The 13916-nt window shown below is 44.7% G+C and overlaps 1 protein-coding gene across 15 annotated transcripts in view; it reads left to right on the forward strand.

The window, feature by feature from the left end:
- The window catches only part of raraa (retinoic acid receptor, alpha a), an 866000-nt gene that overhangs the window by 590595 nt on the left and 261489 nt on the right, over nt 1-13916 (forward strand). The window contains exon 1 of one of the 15 annotated variants that reach the window (XM_072249121.1): nt 7559-7711. The exons of 13 other annotated variants lie outside the window; for them this stretch is intronic. The gene's annotated coding sequence lies outside the window, so the exon portion shown is untranslated. Of the gene's footprint in view, nt 1-7558; nt 7712-13916 lie in introns of those variants that run through there. One more of the 15 variants, XM_072249130.1, reaches the window with a different exon arrangement.

Here is a 13916-nt window from a genome sequence, read left to right on the forward strand (position 1 = left end):
CCGTTTACTTCTTCCACCAAAGTGCATGACCATACACTTTCCAACATTGTATTTTATTTGCCTTTTCTTTGCCCATTCCCCTAAACTATCCTATCTCTAACTATTAAAAGAAAGCTCTGCCTTTACATTGGTATTGGTTTATTATTGTCACATGTATGAAGGGTATTGTCACGTGTGGAGGGCTGTCAGAGGTTACAGCGAGACAATGATAGGATGCAAAACTGGGCTGAGAAGTGGCAGATGGAGTTCAACCCAGATAAGTGTGAGGTGGTTCACTTTGGTAGGTCAAACATGATGGCAGAATATAGTATTAATGGTAAGACTCTTGGCAGTGTGGAGGATCAGAGGGATCTTGGGGTCTGAGTCCATAGGACACTCAAAGCTGCTGCGCAGGTTGACTCTGTGGTTAAGAAGGCATATGGTGCATTGGCCTTCATCAATCGTGGGATTATGTTTAAGAGCTGAGAGGTAATGTTGCAGCTACATAGGACCCTGGTTAGATCCCACTTGGAGTGCTGTGCTCAATTCTGGTCGCCTCACCACAGGAAGGATGTGGAAACCATAGAGAGGGTGCAGAGGAGATTTACAAGGATGTTGCCTGGTTTGGGGAGCATGCCTTATGAGAATAGGTTGAGTGAACTCAGCTGTTTCTCCTTGGAGTGACGGAAGATGAGAGGTGACCTGATAGAGGTGTACAAGATGATGAGAGGCATTGATTGTGTGGATAGTCAGAGGCTTTTTCCCTCTGACAAAGAGTGGTGATTGCGTGGAATGGGCTGCCGGCGACGGTGGTGGAGGTGGATACGATAGGGTCTTTTAAGAGACTCCTGGATAGATACAAAGGGCTTAGAAAAATAGATGGCTATGGGTAACCCTAGGTAATTTCTAAGGTAAGGACATGTTTGACACAGCTTTGTGGGCCAAAGGGCCTGTATTATGCTGTAGGCTTTCTATGTTTCTACATATGAAGATACAGCGAAAAGCTTGTCTTGCATACTTTTTATACAGATCAAGCCATTACACAGTGCTTTGAGCTAGAATAAGGTAAAACAATAACGATGCAGAATAAAGTGTAAAAGCTACTAAAAAAAACGACAGTGAGGTAGATCATAAAGTGCAAGATCATAATGAAGTAGATTGTGAGTCTAAGAGTTCATCTTATTGTACAAGAGATTTTGATAATTGGGATATAAGCTGTCCTTGAGCCTGTTGGTATCTCCTGCCAATGAGAAAGGGGAGAAGAGAAAATATCTGGGGTGGGTGAGGTTTTTGATGATGCTGGCTGCTTTAATGAGGCAGCAAAAAAGTATGCACCGAGTCCATAGAGGGGAGGCTGGTTCCTGTAATGTTCTGAGCTGTGTCCATAACTCTCTGCAGTTTCATGCAGTCTTGTACAGAGCAGTTGCCAGTCCAAGCTGTTATGTATCCAGACATTGATAAAAATTGGTCTGAGTCGATAGGGACATGTCAAATTTCTTTAGCCTCTTGAGGAAGTAGAAGTGTTGCTGAGCTTTCTTGGCCATAACATCAGTGTGGTTAGACCAGGCCTGACTATGGGTGATGTTCACACCAAGGAACTTGAAGCTCTCTCACACTCTCAGCCTCAACACCACTGATGTGACAGGAGGATGTGTGTCAGCCCTCTTTCTGAAGTCAATGACCAGCTGTTCTATTTTGTTGACTTTGGCGGGAGAAGTTGTTATCATGAAGCCTAATCACAAAGCCCTCTCTATCTCCTTCCTGTACTCCGATTTTTTATTTGAGATATGGCCCACTACGATTGATTCATTTGCAAATTTGTAGATAGAGTTAGAAGAGAATTTGACCACACAATCCCTGAGTGTACGGGGAGTAGAGTAGGGGATTGATGACACAATATGGTGGACTGCCAGTGTTTAGAATAATCATGGTGGAGGTGTTGCTGCCGGTCCTTGCTGACTGCAGTCTTGGTCAGAAAGTCAAGCATCCAGTTGCAGAGGGAGATGTTGATCCTCAGGAGTCCAGAGTTTGCTAATGAATAGCATGTTTCCCATCCCTTTTAGGTCAACTCAATCCATTTTGTAGTCAGTAATGTATCTTCGTTGAATACAGCAACTAGTACAATTAATACAGCTATAGAGCATGGCAGCATATAAACAGGCCTTTCAGCTCATCCAGTCCTTGCCAAAATGTTATCCCGCCTAGTCCCATGGACATGCACATGGACCATTGCCCTCCATACTCCACTCATCAATGTACTTATCCAAATTTCTCTTGAGCGTTGAAATCAAATCTGCATTCTGATTCTGACCACTCCTACTGACAGTTCATTCCACACCCATGCCACCCTCTGAGTGAGGAGGTACCCCTTAAATATATCACCTTTCACCCCTAGCCTATGACCTCTAGTTCTGGTCTCACCCAACCTCAGTGGAAAAAAAACTGCTTGCATTTACCCTATCTATATCCCCCATAATTTTGTAACCCTCTATCAAATCTCCACTCATTCTTCTACATTTCAAGGAATAAAGTCTTAACCTATTCAACCTTTCCCAGAACCTCGTGTCCTTAAGTCCCAGCAACATCCTGAGAAACTCAATCAAACAGCAATGTGATATTATCCAAGTTGGACTTTCCTTTGAAGCTTCTCCTGAAAGCGGAATCAGGCTGGACTTTTGAGCTCAAATTTCCAGATAGGGATTTGAACTCTAAAGCTAAATTAAAAATAAAAAATTGTGGGAAGACATGGTAAATCAGGCCACATCTGAGTAAGAGTAGCAGAGTTTAGGTTTCAGTGACCCAAGAATTTCCAGCATTTTCTATTACTTTTTATTTCCAGCATCTGCAGGTTTTTGCATGAATCTAAAACTTTTGAATCAACACTGAAAGTGCTACGAGCTGACCCACACTCTGAAGATATATTGCAGGTCACAATAGACATTTGTTGCTAAACAAGTTACAACAAATACATAGACTCAATCAGCCTACTTCATTACTTATCCTCCACAACATGGGAAGGAGATGGCATCGCTGCAAAAAAAATTGCTTACATTACATCAATCAACAGGAAGTGATCTACAAGGTTATTTTGCAAATTCTTACATTTAGTGTTTGTTCAAAAGGAAATTGTTGCTTCATAACGATTGTTTGAGTTGAAGCTTGTGGCAATAAAAATATGAATTTTCCAAAATAAGCAACCTTAGAAAATACCTTGTACCTAAATTGATTTATCATGTTCTAAAAAACTCAGAGCCCTGTAAGTTAAATGAGACATGTCCCCCCTTCTACCCTTGACTTGCTCTCACCCCTCACCTGCTCCCCTCTACACCCTCTCCCCTCCTCTCCATCCCTCTCCTCCTCCTCCTCCCCTCTCCCTCTCCTCCTCCCCTCTCCTTCTCCTCCTCCCCTCTCCTTCTCCTCCTCCCCTCTCCTTCTCCTCCTCCTCCCCTCTCCTTCTCCTCCTCCTCCCCTCTCCTTCTCCTCCTCCTCCCCTCTCCTTCTCCTCCTCCTCCCCTCTCCTTCTCCTCCTCCTCCCCTCTCCTTCTCCTCCTCATCCCCTCTCCTTCTCCTCCTCATCCCCTCTCCTTCTCCTCCTCATCCCCTCTCCCTCTCCTCCTCATCCCCTCTCCCTCTCCTCCTCATTCCCTCTCCCTCTCCTCCTCATCCCCTCTCCCTCTCCTCCTCATCCCCTCTCCCTCTCCTCCTCATCCCCTCTCCCTCTCCTCCTCCTCCCCTCTCCCTCTCCTCCTCCTCCTCCCCTCTCCCTCTCCTCCTCCTCCCCTCTCCCTCTCCTCCTCCTCCTCCCCTCTCCCTCTCCTCCTCCTCCTCCCCTCTCCCTCTCCCTCTCCTCTTCCCCTCTCCCTCTCCTCTTCCCCTCTCCCTCTCCTCTTCCCCTCTCCCTCTCCTCTTCCCCTCTCCCTCTCCTCTTCCCCTCTCCCTCTCCTCCTCTTCCCCTCTCCCTCTCCTCCTCCTCCCCTCTCCCTCTCCTCCTCCTCCCCTCTCCCTCTCCTCCTCCTCCCCTCTCCCTCTCCCTCTCCTCCTCCTCCTCCCCTCTCCCTCTCCTCCTCCTCCTCCCCTCTCCCTCTCCTCCTCCTCCTCCCCTCTCCCTCTCCTCCTCCTCCTCCCCTCTCCCTCTCCTCCTCCTCCTCCCCTCTCCCCCTCCTCCTCCCCTCTCCCTCTCCTCCTCCTCCTCCCCTCTCCCTCTCCTCCTCCTCCTCCCCTCTCCCTCTCCTCCTCCTCCTCCCCTCTCCCTCTCCTCCTCCTCCTCCCCTCTCCCTCTCCTCCTCCTCCTCCTCCCCTCTCCCTCTCCTCCTCCTCCTCCCCTCTCCCTCTCCTCCTCCTCCTCCCCTCTCCCTCTCCTCCTCCTCCTCCCCTCTCCCTCTCCTCCTCCTCCTCCCCTCTCCCTCTCCTCCTCCTCCTCCCCTCTCCCTCTCCTCCTCCTCCTCCCCTCTCCCTCTCCTCCTCCTCCTCCCCTCTCCCTCTCCTCCTCCTCCTCCCCTCTCCCTCTCCTCCTCCTCCTCCCCTCTCCCTCTCCTCCTCCTCCTCCCCTCTCCCTCTCCTCCTCCTCCTCCCCTCTCCCTCTCCTCCTCCTCCTCCCCTCTCCCTCTCCTCCTCCTCCTCCCCTCTCCCTCTCCTCCTCCTCCTCCCCTCTCCCTCTCCTCCTCCTCCTCCCCTCTCCCTCTCCTCCTCCCCTCTCCCTCTCCTCCTCCTCCTCCCCTCTCCCTCTCCTCCTCCTCTCTCCCTCTCCTCCTCCTCTCTCCCTCTCCTCCTCCTCCTCCCCTCTCCCTCTCCTCCTCCTCCCCTCTCCCTCTCCTCCTCCTCCCTCCCCTCCCCTCCTCTCCCCTCCTCTCCCCTCCTCTCCCCTCCTCTCCCCTCCTCTCCCCTCCTCTCCCCTCCTCTCCCCTCCTCTCCCCTCCTCTCCCCCTCATCCCCTCCTCCTCCTCCCCTCTCCCTCTCCTCCTCCTCCCCTCTCCCTCTCCTCCTCCTTCCCTCTCCCTCTCCTCCTCCTCCCCTCTCCCTCTCCTCCTCCCCGCCTCTCCCTCTCCTCCACCCCTCTCCCTCTCCTCCTCCCCTCTCCCTCTCCTCCTTCCCTCTCCCTCTCTTCCTCCCCTCCCCTCTCCCTCTCCTCCTCCCCTCCCCTCTCCCTCCCCTCTCCCTCCCCTCCTCCCCTCCCCTCCTCCCCTCTCCCTCTTCTCCTCATCTCCCTCCCCTCCTCTCCCTCCTCCTCACCCCCTTCCCCCTCTCTTCCTCCTACTCCCTCCTTTTCCTCCTTCCTCCTCCTCCTCCTCCCCCTCTCAATAGACAATAGGTGCAGGAGTAGGCCATTCGGCCCTTCGGCCAGCACTGCCGTTCACTGTGATCATGGCTGATCATCCACAATCGGTATCCAGTTCCTGCCTTATCCCCATAACCTTTGATTCTGCTATCTTTAAGAGCTCTATCCATCTCTTTTTTTGAAAGCATCCAGAGACTTGGCCTCCACTGCCTTCTGGGGCAGAGCATTCCACATATCCACCACTCTCTGGGTGAAAAAGTTTTTCCTCAACTCTGTTCTAAATGGGCTACCCCTTATTCTTAAGCTGTGGCCTCTGGTTCTGGACTCACCCATCAGCGGGAACATGCTTCCTGCCTCCGTGTCCAATCCCTTAATAATCTTATATGTTTCAATCAGATCCCCTTTCATCCTTCTAAATTCTAGTGTATACAAGCCCAGTCGCTCCTTCTTTCAACATATGACAGTCCTGCCATCCCGGGAATTAACCTTGTGAACCTACGCTGCACCTCCTCCCCCTCCTCCCCTCGCCCTCCCTCTCCTCCTCCCCCCTAACCTTCATCTCTCTCTCCATAATTTTCATGTAATATTGTCCTATGAAAGCTGTGCCTTCAAGTAGAATTTTTCATAAATAAATCAGAAGTAAGTTTTTAATTTCTTATATTACCACAACACCAATGTCGGTGTAGGGGCAATTGTAGGATGGATAAGAGTCCTTAAAAAGTGTTTCACTCCTGTAACAATGAACCTTAAACTAAAGAGGATGTTAGCATGGAAAAAAAAGAGAAAACCATGTTTAATAAAGACTAGAAAATGTTAAGAGAGGTGAAGCAGGAGTCCAGAGAAGGGATTCCAGAGATTGGGTCCCAGAATGGATTGAGGACAGCTGTCAATGAACCAAGTAAGTGGCAAAATAGCAAGATAGTGTTCACTGACCGTTAAGAAATTTGATGGCAGAAGAGAGGAAACTGTACTACCTCACTGATGGGAGTAATGAGAAGAAGTCATATCCTGGATGCCGGGGGTCCTTAATGACAGATAATCATAAATCAATAATGAAGTAGTTTCTTGCAGTTTATGGAAATGAGGATAATGAAGATTGGAAAGTGAGTTATTTTTGCTCTGCAAGATGACCCTAATTTTTGGCTTTGGCAGCAAATGTGCACACTGTTATTTGGGTAGTCCTCACCAAGTCTGTAGCCCTTGAATTTGGAAAATATTCAAATTTAAGTTCAAATTTTATTGTCATTCAACCATACATGAATACAACCAAATGAAATAGTGTTACTCTGGGGCCAAGTTGCAAAACACAGTACCAACAATCATACACCGTACAAGGCACATATATCACATATAAGACAGCAGTAAACATAGTCACACCAAAAAATATAGTTCAAGTCCCTGAGTCCATAAATGTTGCAGCAGTCTGTAGTTGAACACAATACATCTTGTCTTCTGCTAAGTGAACACTGGAGGGCAGCAGCAACTGCAGTTTGGCATTGCGCCACACCGCCTCTGGCACTCTGGTGGTGCGCGCTGTTTCTGACGCCTGTCTCTTGGGCGGCTGCAAAACAGGCAACACTGCAGTTTGAGGCCTAGTCCTCACTACGACCAAGGCCACAAGCTCTCCCGCTGTCCACCCCCACCATACGCCAGTAAAGCGGTGAATCAGACTTGCAGCATTCTACATTACCAATATCCAACAGTGTCTTAGAATGACAAGAAAAACATCTAAGATGACCACTTGCTGTTAGACTGCACGTCACCTTCGCTCACCGACTCCTCTCTGTTGTAGGCAGCATCACGGTCTGCACCAAGTCCAGCTCCTTCAGTTTCTCTACCATCGAGCAACTTGCTGATGGGGTAGAGCTGCAGTATTTCAGTTCTTAATGTCCAGCAGGTCTTGCAATCATAAAGAAAAGTTTTAAAAAAAAGACAATAACACCTTTGGTTGGCCCCGTAGAAGCCGAACGTGCCACCATCTTATTGGAGAGCATGTTTTAATTCTGCCATTTAATTCTCATGAAAAATTTACAAGAACATCTTTTCTAAAGTTTTGATTTTTAAAAAAGTTGACTGGATTTTAAAAGCCATATTGAATAGTTGGTGCACTAAGTGTTAACTGACTGTGCAGTGGAACTGCTTTTTGTATGTAAATCGTGGGTGTTGACGTTAAGGCTGACAACGCATCTCAATTATCACATGGACAGTAAGCATGATGACTGTGTAATGAGTGTGGTGAGTCACCCTATTTCCATTTCTTGCTTGAAAGGGGTGGGGAATTCCTGTGAGCGTATAAATGAGCTTGCTTTAAAGAGCAACTTATTCTGGTCCTGCCTGAACTCTTTTGTCTGCAGTCACTGGAATTTAAGCTCATTTGATATCAACCAGTTCAGTGCCGCAGTGGACAGAATTTGGATTGACCTTCCAGCATTATTGTTCTGGATAAATACAAGCCAAGTGAGTAAATACTGCTGTGTTATTCAATCCTAAACTTGAACACAGAAAGTTCTCATGAGAGTGCGGTAATGGAGAACACTGGTGCCTCATGAAATGTGGTGCAACTAGAGAAAAGGAAAGGAAACTGACAGACAATATACACGTTGATCTTGATGCGCTGCTTGTGTGTTTTTGGCATCTTATTCCACCCCTTCCTGAATTAATTATGTTGCTGCATGTGGAAGGTAGAATTTAAAGTTTATAAATATGTTCTGTTTGTGCATGAGGACTATTATCTTGAGAGAGTTATATTTGAGATAATGACAGGTCTAAGAGGGAATGTGTGTTTAAGCAATCTTCTGATTGCATTCCTAAGCACACTGTTGACAGTTTTCGGTGCAAATTTACTCTTTAAAGAAGTTTTGGATGTGTTGTGAAATATTTAGGAATTATTTATATTTTTATGTGGTTGAAGGTGTGATTTTTTTTCTACACTTTTTCCTCGATTATTTTCAGCCATTTTATCAGTTCACCAGCTGTAAAATTGGCAGTAAGCAAAATACATATTCCCAATGACCCACAAAAGCTTCTCTGGAACCCATAAATGGAAGGTTATTTTTTTTAATGACTTTGGGATGAATATACTGTACAAGCGCTGAACCCAGAACTTTGGGTTCATCCTAGATTCTCACTGCATGTTTAATTATGGCTTCTGGCCAATGAGTCTTTGCTGATGATGGGGTGCATTTGTACAGTCATGTGGTTGGAAAACTCATATTCCAAGCTTTCATTTGCAAACTTGAGTATTCAGTCCAGCTGTGGCCAATGTTTCAAACTTAGTGTTTGCAAAATTATCAAAACAATTGTCTTGATCACAAGCAACACACACAAAATGCTGGAGGAACTCGGCAGGCCAAGCAGCATCTATGGAAAAGAGTAAACAGTCGACGTTTCAGGCCAAAACCCTTCATCAGGACTGGGGAAAGAAAAGATGATCTGGTTATGTTGCATTGCCATTTGTGGTACTTAGTTGTGCATATATTGGTTCCCGTGTTTCTTTGTAAAGTAAGTAATTGGCACTAAATTATTTTGGAGAAAGCTGAGTTTGTGGAAGATGCTAAGTAAATACATGGCTTTCAGTACTTCAGCCATAATAACTTGACAGCGACTGAATGTTCCGCAGCATGAGATTCACCTTCTGATTCTCCAAAGCCTTTCCACCATCTTCAAGAAGCAAGTACTGCTAAGGAATGTTTTCCACACTTGGCTGAGTGCAATGCTAACAACTTAAGCATGATGATATTCATAACAAAGATGCCTGGTTAATTAGTTACCCTATTTTACCAACTTAAGTAATCACTCCCTCCAACAATAAGTCTCATGAAAGAAAATGCAAGTCAGTGCTACAGTTCAGGTGCAATGAACATTCAGTTCTTACCACATTGCAAATAAAAGTTTATTTTGAATGTTCAGACAAATTTCACTAACCAGACGGTATCTTATTGAATGAGATTTAATAAGATCTTAAGGAAAATTAAATTGAGGGTAATGGCTATCTCTAAATGAATTACAAGGTAGTAATCCATCAGAAGAATTCAGAGTATGTCGTCCATTGCTGTCTGTTTAAAGCTATACATTGTCTTGTTAAAATTAATATTTCATTGAAGATAAACTTACAATAAATAGCATTACGGGTGTATTTTCTTTCAGTCTGTGAGGAAAGAAAGTGGTATCATAAAGCAAGGAGACTTGGTGTACTCTTGCAGACTTGGTTTTATTGCATCAGAGACTGGATGTATAAAACAATGATGCATAACATCTGGTCTGCAGGGCAGATTTGACCCATGGGAGGTTTCCACAGCTCAATAAGTGGAGAGCTGCTTGTGCTTGCTGCCTTTTCTTTTTGCATGTTTCTACCTGCATTGACATCTTGGTCTCTGAAGTCTCTCCTAACCGCAGAGGCTCTGTGGAGCACAGTGTTTTCCTGTAGTAAATCTGAAGCCCTGCCTCCAGTAATGGTTTTGTTGCAGGTTATAAATGTCCCAAGATATTGAAATGTCAAAGTGCTTGGAATATTAATTTAGTAATTACCAAAATAGTTAAAATAACTTTTAAAAACATAATTATTAAGCATTTAAAATACTAAAGGGATATTCTAAGTGCTCATGCCAATAATCTTGACTTTGACTTTTGAAGTACAATAAAATAAACTCCATTCATATACATGTAAGTTGTGAGAAACTTGCCCTTTGTTCTGGCCATTCCTCACTGAAATAAATGGAGTGTCTGAACCTGCACTAGCTCTTATCTGGTGCCGGTCATTGTGCTAATTTCCCAGTTTAAATGTTCAGAAATGCAGTAGATTGAAGGAAGTCACTGTTGAGTTTTGGTCAGAGTGACAACATAAAAGGGCTCACAGGAAGTTGGGACTTTCCCTTGAATGGTCCTCAAAATTGATAAGATTTCAAGTCTGGCCCACCATCCCCAAGCAAAGATATATGCAGCACTGAGCTAAAGAATCCGGACTACTTTAATGTAGTTGAAAACCAGGTGAAGAATTATTTTGAGCTGACTTTTGGAGTCTTGATCTCCCAACCCCTCTCACTGAGGCCCTTTTCTTTCCTGAATTACGTTTTCTCTGTAACTGTCACACTATATCTTGCATTCTGTGTTCTCTGTTACAACCTTGATTATATTTGTGTATGGATTGATCTGTCTGGATAGCATGCAAACAAAAAGCTTTTCACTGTATATTGGTACCAATTCCAATTTCAAAAAGGCATCTTGGCTGATAATGGAAATTATACTCCATAGTGTAAATTGTGTGTTTAACAAGTACAGCCTTTGTACTAATCAAGTTGAGGAATGTTATTGTTGGAGAATGTTATACTTCTGAGTTTCATTGCTTGGTTATCAACATTAAGCATTCTGGGTGGGGTATAACGACCATATGCAGAGTGCAGTGTTTTTTATCTGTGCAATATAATAAAACTTCAACTTAATAAGGGCGTTCTCTATTGGTCCAATGTTTGGCCGACTTTAGAAACCTCAGAGCAACATTGTCTCTTGTTACCATGGAATATCAAAATATGGGGCAATTTTATGGATGTGAACAATTCTAATTGTTGTAGGAATTCTAAATAGTTTCACTTAGGCATACTGAATGTACTGCAACCTGGCAGCAAGTTGCATAACGGTTAGCGTAATGCTATTACAGCACCACTGATCGGCATTCAACACCTGCCCAATGCTTGTAAGTTTTGCATTCTCCCCTTGACCATGTGGGTTTCCTCTGGGTATTCCAGTTTCCTTCCACATTCCAAACACAGTTAGGGTTAGTGAGTTGTAGGCATGTTATGTTGGCGCCAGAAGCATGGCGACATGTGCGGGCTGCCCAGTGCAATCCTAGCTGATTTGATTTGATATAAATGACGCATTTCACATTGTGTTTTGATGTACATGTGACAAATAAAGGTAATCTAATCTAATTAGAATTAAAGTCTGATCAAAAAGAGAGGTTTTAAGGTGGAAAGAGAGGTTTCTGGCGAGGATTCCCATACTTAGGGGTATGGCAGCTGGGAGCAGGTGTGTCATTAGATTAGATTAGATTATGAGGACACTCAGTCCTCGTTTATTGTCATTTAGAAATGCATGCATTAAAAAATGATCCAATGTTCCTCTAGGGATATCACAAAAAAAAGGACTAACACTGACAAAACCACATAATTATAACATATAGTTACAGCAGTGCAAAACGGTACCTTAACTTGATGAAGAGCAGACCATGGGCACAGTAAAAAAAAAAGTCTCAAGTCCTGATCGACTCCTATAGTCCCTGATAGCAGGCGGCAAAAAGGGAGAAACTCCCCTGCCATAAACCTCCAGGCACCGGCAACTGACAACTGCCAATGCATTGGAAGCACCTGACAGCCGACTGAGTCCGTCCGAAAACTTCGAGCCTCCGACCAACCCCTCCGCTACAGCCTCCCGAGCGCCATCCTCTGCCGAGCGCCTTCGACCTCGTCCCGGCCGCCGAAACAAGCAAAGCTGAGGATTCAGAGGCCTTCTCCTCCGGAGATTCCGGACCACACAGTAGTGCAGGATAATCAAGAAAGACAGAGTTAGGGGAAGTAGATGTATTTGTGACATTTACAAGCTGAAAGATGGGAAGTGGTAAGGCCCTAGAGAGAATTGAAAACAAGTGTGGTAATCTTTTTTTTAAAAGTAGTATTGGTGAACTGGGAGTCCATGAAAACAAGGTAAAGATGGTTAGATGAATCTTGATTCAGATTAGAATAATGAGCAACAAAGGTTTGGATTCAGAGTTTAGAATGTGGGGTGTTATCAGGCAAACTTAGAGGTAATGAAGGTGTCTCTGAGAGTGTCTGCAATTGGAAGACTAAGGCAATGTTACAAAGGTGGACATGAGTACCCTTAGTCCATGAAGCAAATATGTGGTCCATTGCTAAAATTGAAGATGATTATGAAACCAAAAGTTGTGAAAAGAAGCTAAAGAGAGGTGCCGAATCATTTGCTGGAGATGGTGTTAACAATAGTTTTGGTTTATTTAGCTCAAAGAAATACCTACTTGATTGTCATTACATGTCATGACATAGAAACTTTGGAAGGGTCAACAGAAGTGGCATGGCAGACGTTACACTTTATGAGCAGAAACTGATTCTTGGTTTCTGAATAGTAACACTGAGATAGGATGCAAGCACATTGATCCTTGGACATCAGAATCACATTTTGACTTGGGTGGTGTGAACTGTGTTGTTTTGCGAAGACAATCAATTACTATAAATTAAATAAATACTGCAGAAAACAGATAACAAAATAGTGTTCCTGGACAGTTCAGAAATTTGATGGGAGGGGAAGGGGCTGATTCTGAATCATTGAGGATGAGTCTTAAGGTTCCTGTATATCCTCCCAAATGCGAGTGAGAAGAAGAGGGTCCTTAATGATGGATGCACTCTTCTTGAGTCACTGTCCCTTGAAGATATCCCAGATGGTGGGGAGGGTTGTGCCATGATGGAATTGGCTGAGTCTACAACCCTCTGCAGCCTCTTGTGGTCCTGTGCATTGGATCCATCATGCACGGCTGTAATACATCCAGTCAGAATGCTCTCCACTGTACATCTGTAGAAATTCATACTTTGAACTACTGAATCTCCTCAACTCCTAAACGAATAGGTAACTGTGGGAGTGAGAAAAGAAGCTATTAAAAGTAAGTGTACTGCAACCACTGAATAGGTAAGAATGAAACCAGTGAGTGCAGTGTTCAACTATTCAAAGACTGCTGACAGTTCAAAGTAAATTTATGATCAAAGTATATACTTATCACCATATACAACACTTGATTCACTTTCTTGTGAGCATACTCAGAAAGTCCAAGAAACGCAATAGAATCAATGAAAGACTGCACCCAACAGGATGAACAAGCAACAGATGTGCAAAAGACAGCAAACTGTGCAAATATAAAAGAAAAAAAATAAATAAACAGTGAATATTGAAAGCATGAGATGGAGCCCTTCAAAGTGGGTCCATAGGTTCTGGGAACAGTTCAGTGATGGGGTGAGTGAAGTTATCCCCACTGGTTCAAGAGCCTAATGGTTGAGGGGTAATAACTGTTCCTGAACATGGTGGTGTGAGTCGTAAGGCTTATGTTCCTTCTTCCTGATGGCAGCAGCGAAAAGAGAGCATAGCCTGGAAGATAGGGGTCCTTGGTGATAGCTGCTGCTTTCTTGTGACAGCGCTCCAGGTAGATGTGCTCAATGGTGGGGAGGGCTTTACCTGTGATGATCTGGGTCATATCTATTACATTTTGTAGGATTTTCCATTCAAGGGCATTGGTGCTCCCATGCCAGGCTGTGATGCAACCAATCAATATACTCTCCACCACACATCTATAAATGTTTGTCAAAGTTTTTGATGTCGTGCCAATTCTTCACAAACTAATAAGAAAGTAGAGGCACTGCTGTGCTTTCTTCATAGTGGCACTTGTGTGCTGGGCCCAGGACAAATCCACTGAAATAATAACACCAAGGAATTTAAAGTTGCTGACCCTCTTTACCTCTGATTCCCTGCTGAGGGCTGGCTCTTGGACCTCCAGTTTCCTCCTGCTGAAATCAATGATCGTTCCTTGGTCTTGCTGACATTAAGTAAAAGGTTGTTGTTGTCGTCTCACCACTCAGCCAGATTTTCAATCCCCCTCCTATATGCTGAT

The sequence above is a fragment of the Mobula birostris genome, chromosome X (genome assembly GCF_030028105.1).
Source record: "Mobula birostris isolate sMobBir1 chromosome X, sMobBir1.hap1, whole genome shotgun sequence".
Classification (NCBI taxonomy): Eukaryota; Metazoa; Chordata; class Chondrichthyes; order Myliobatiformes; family Myliobatidae; genus Mobula; species Mobula birostris.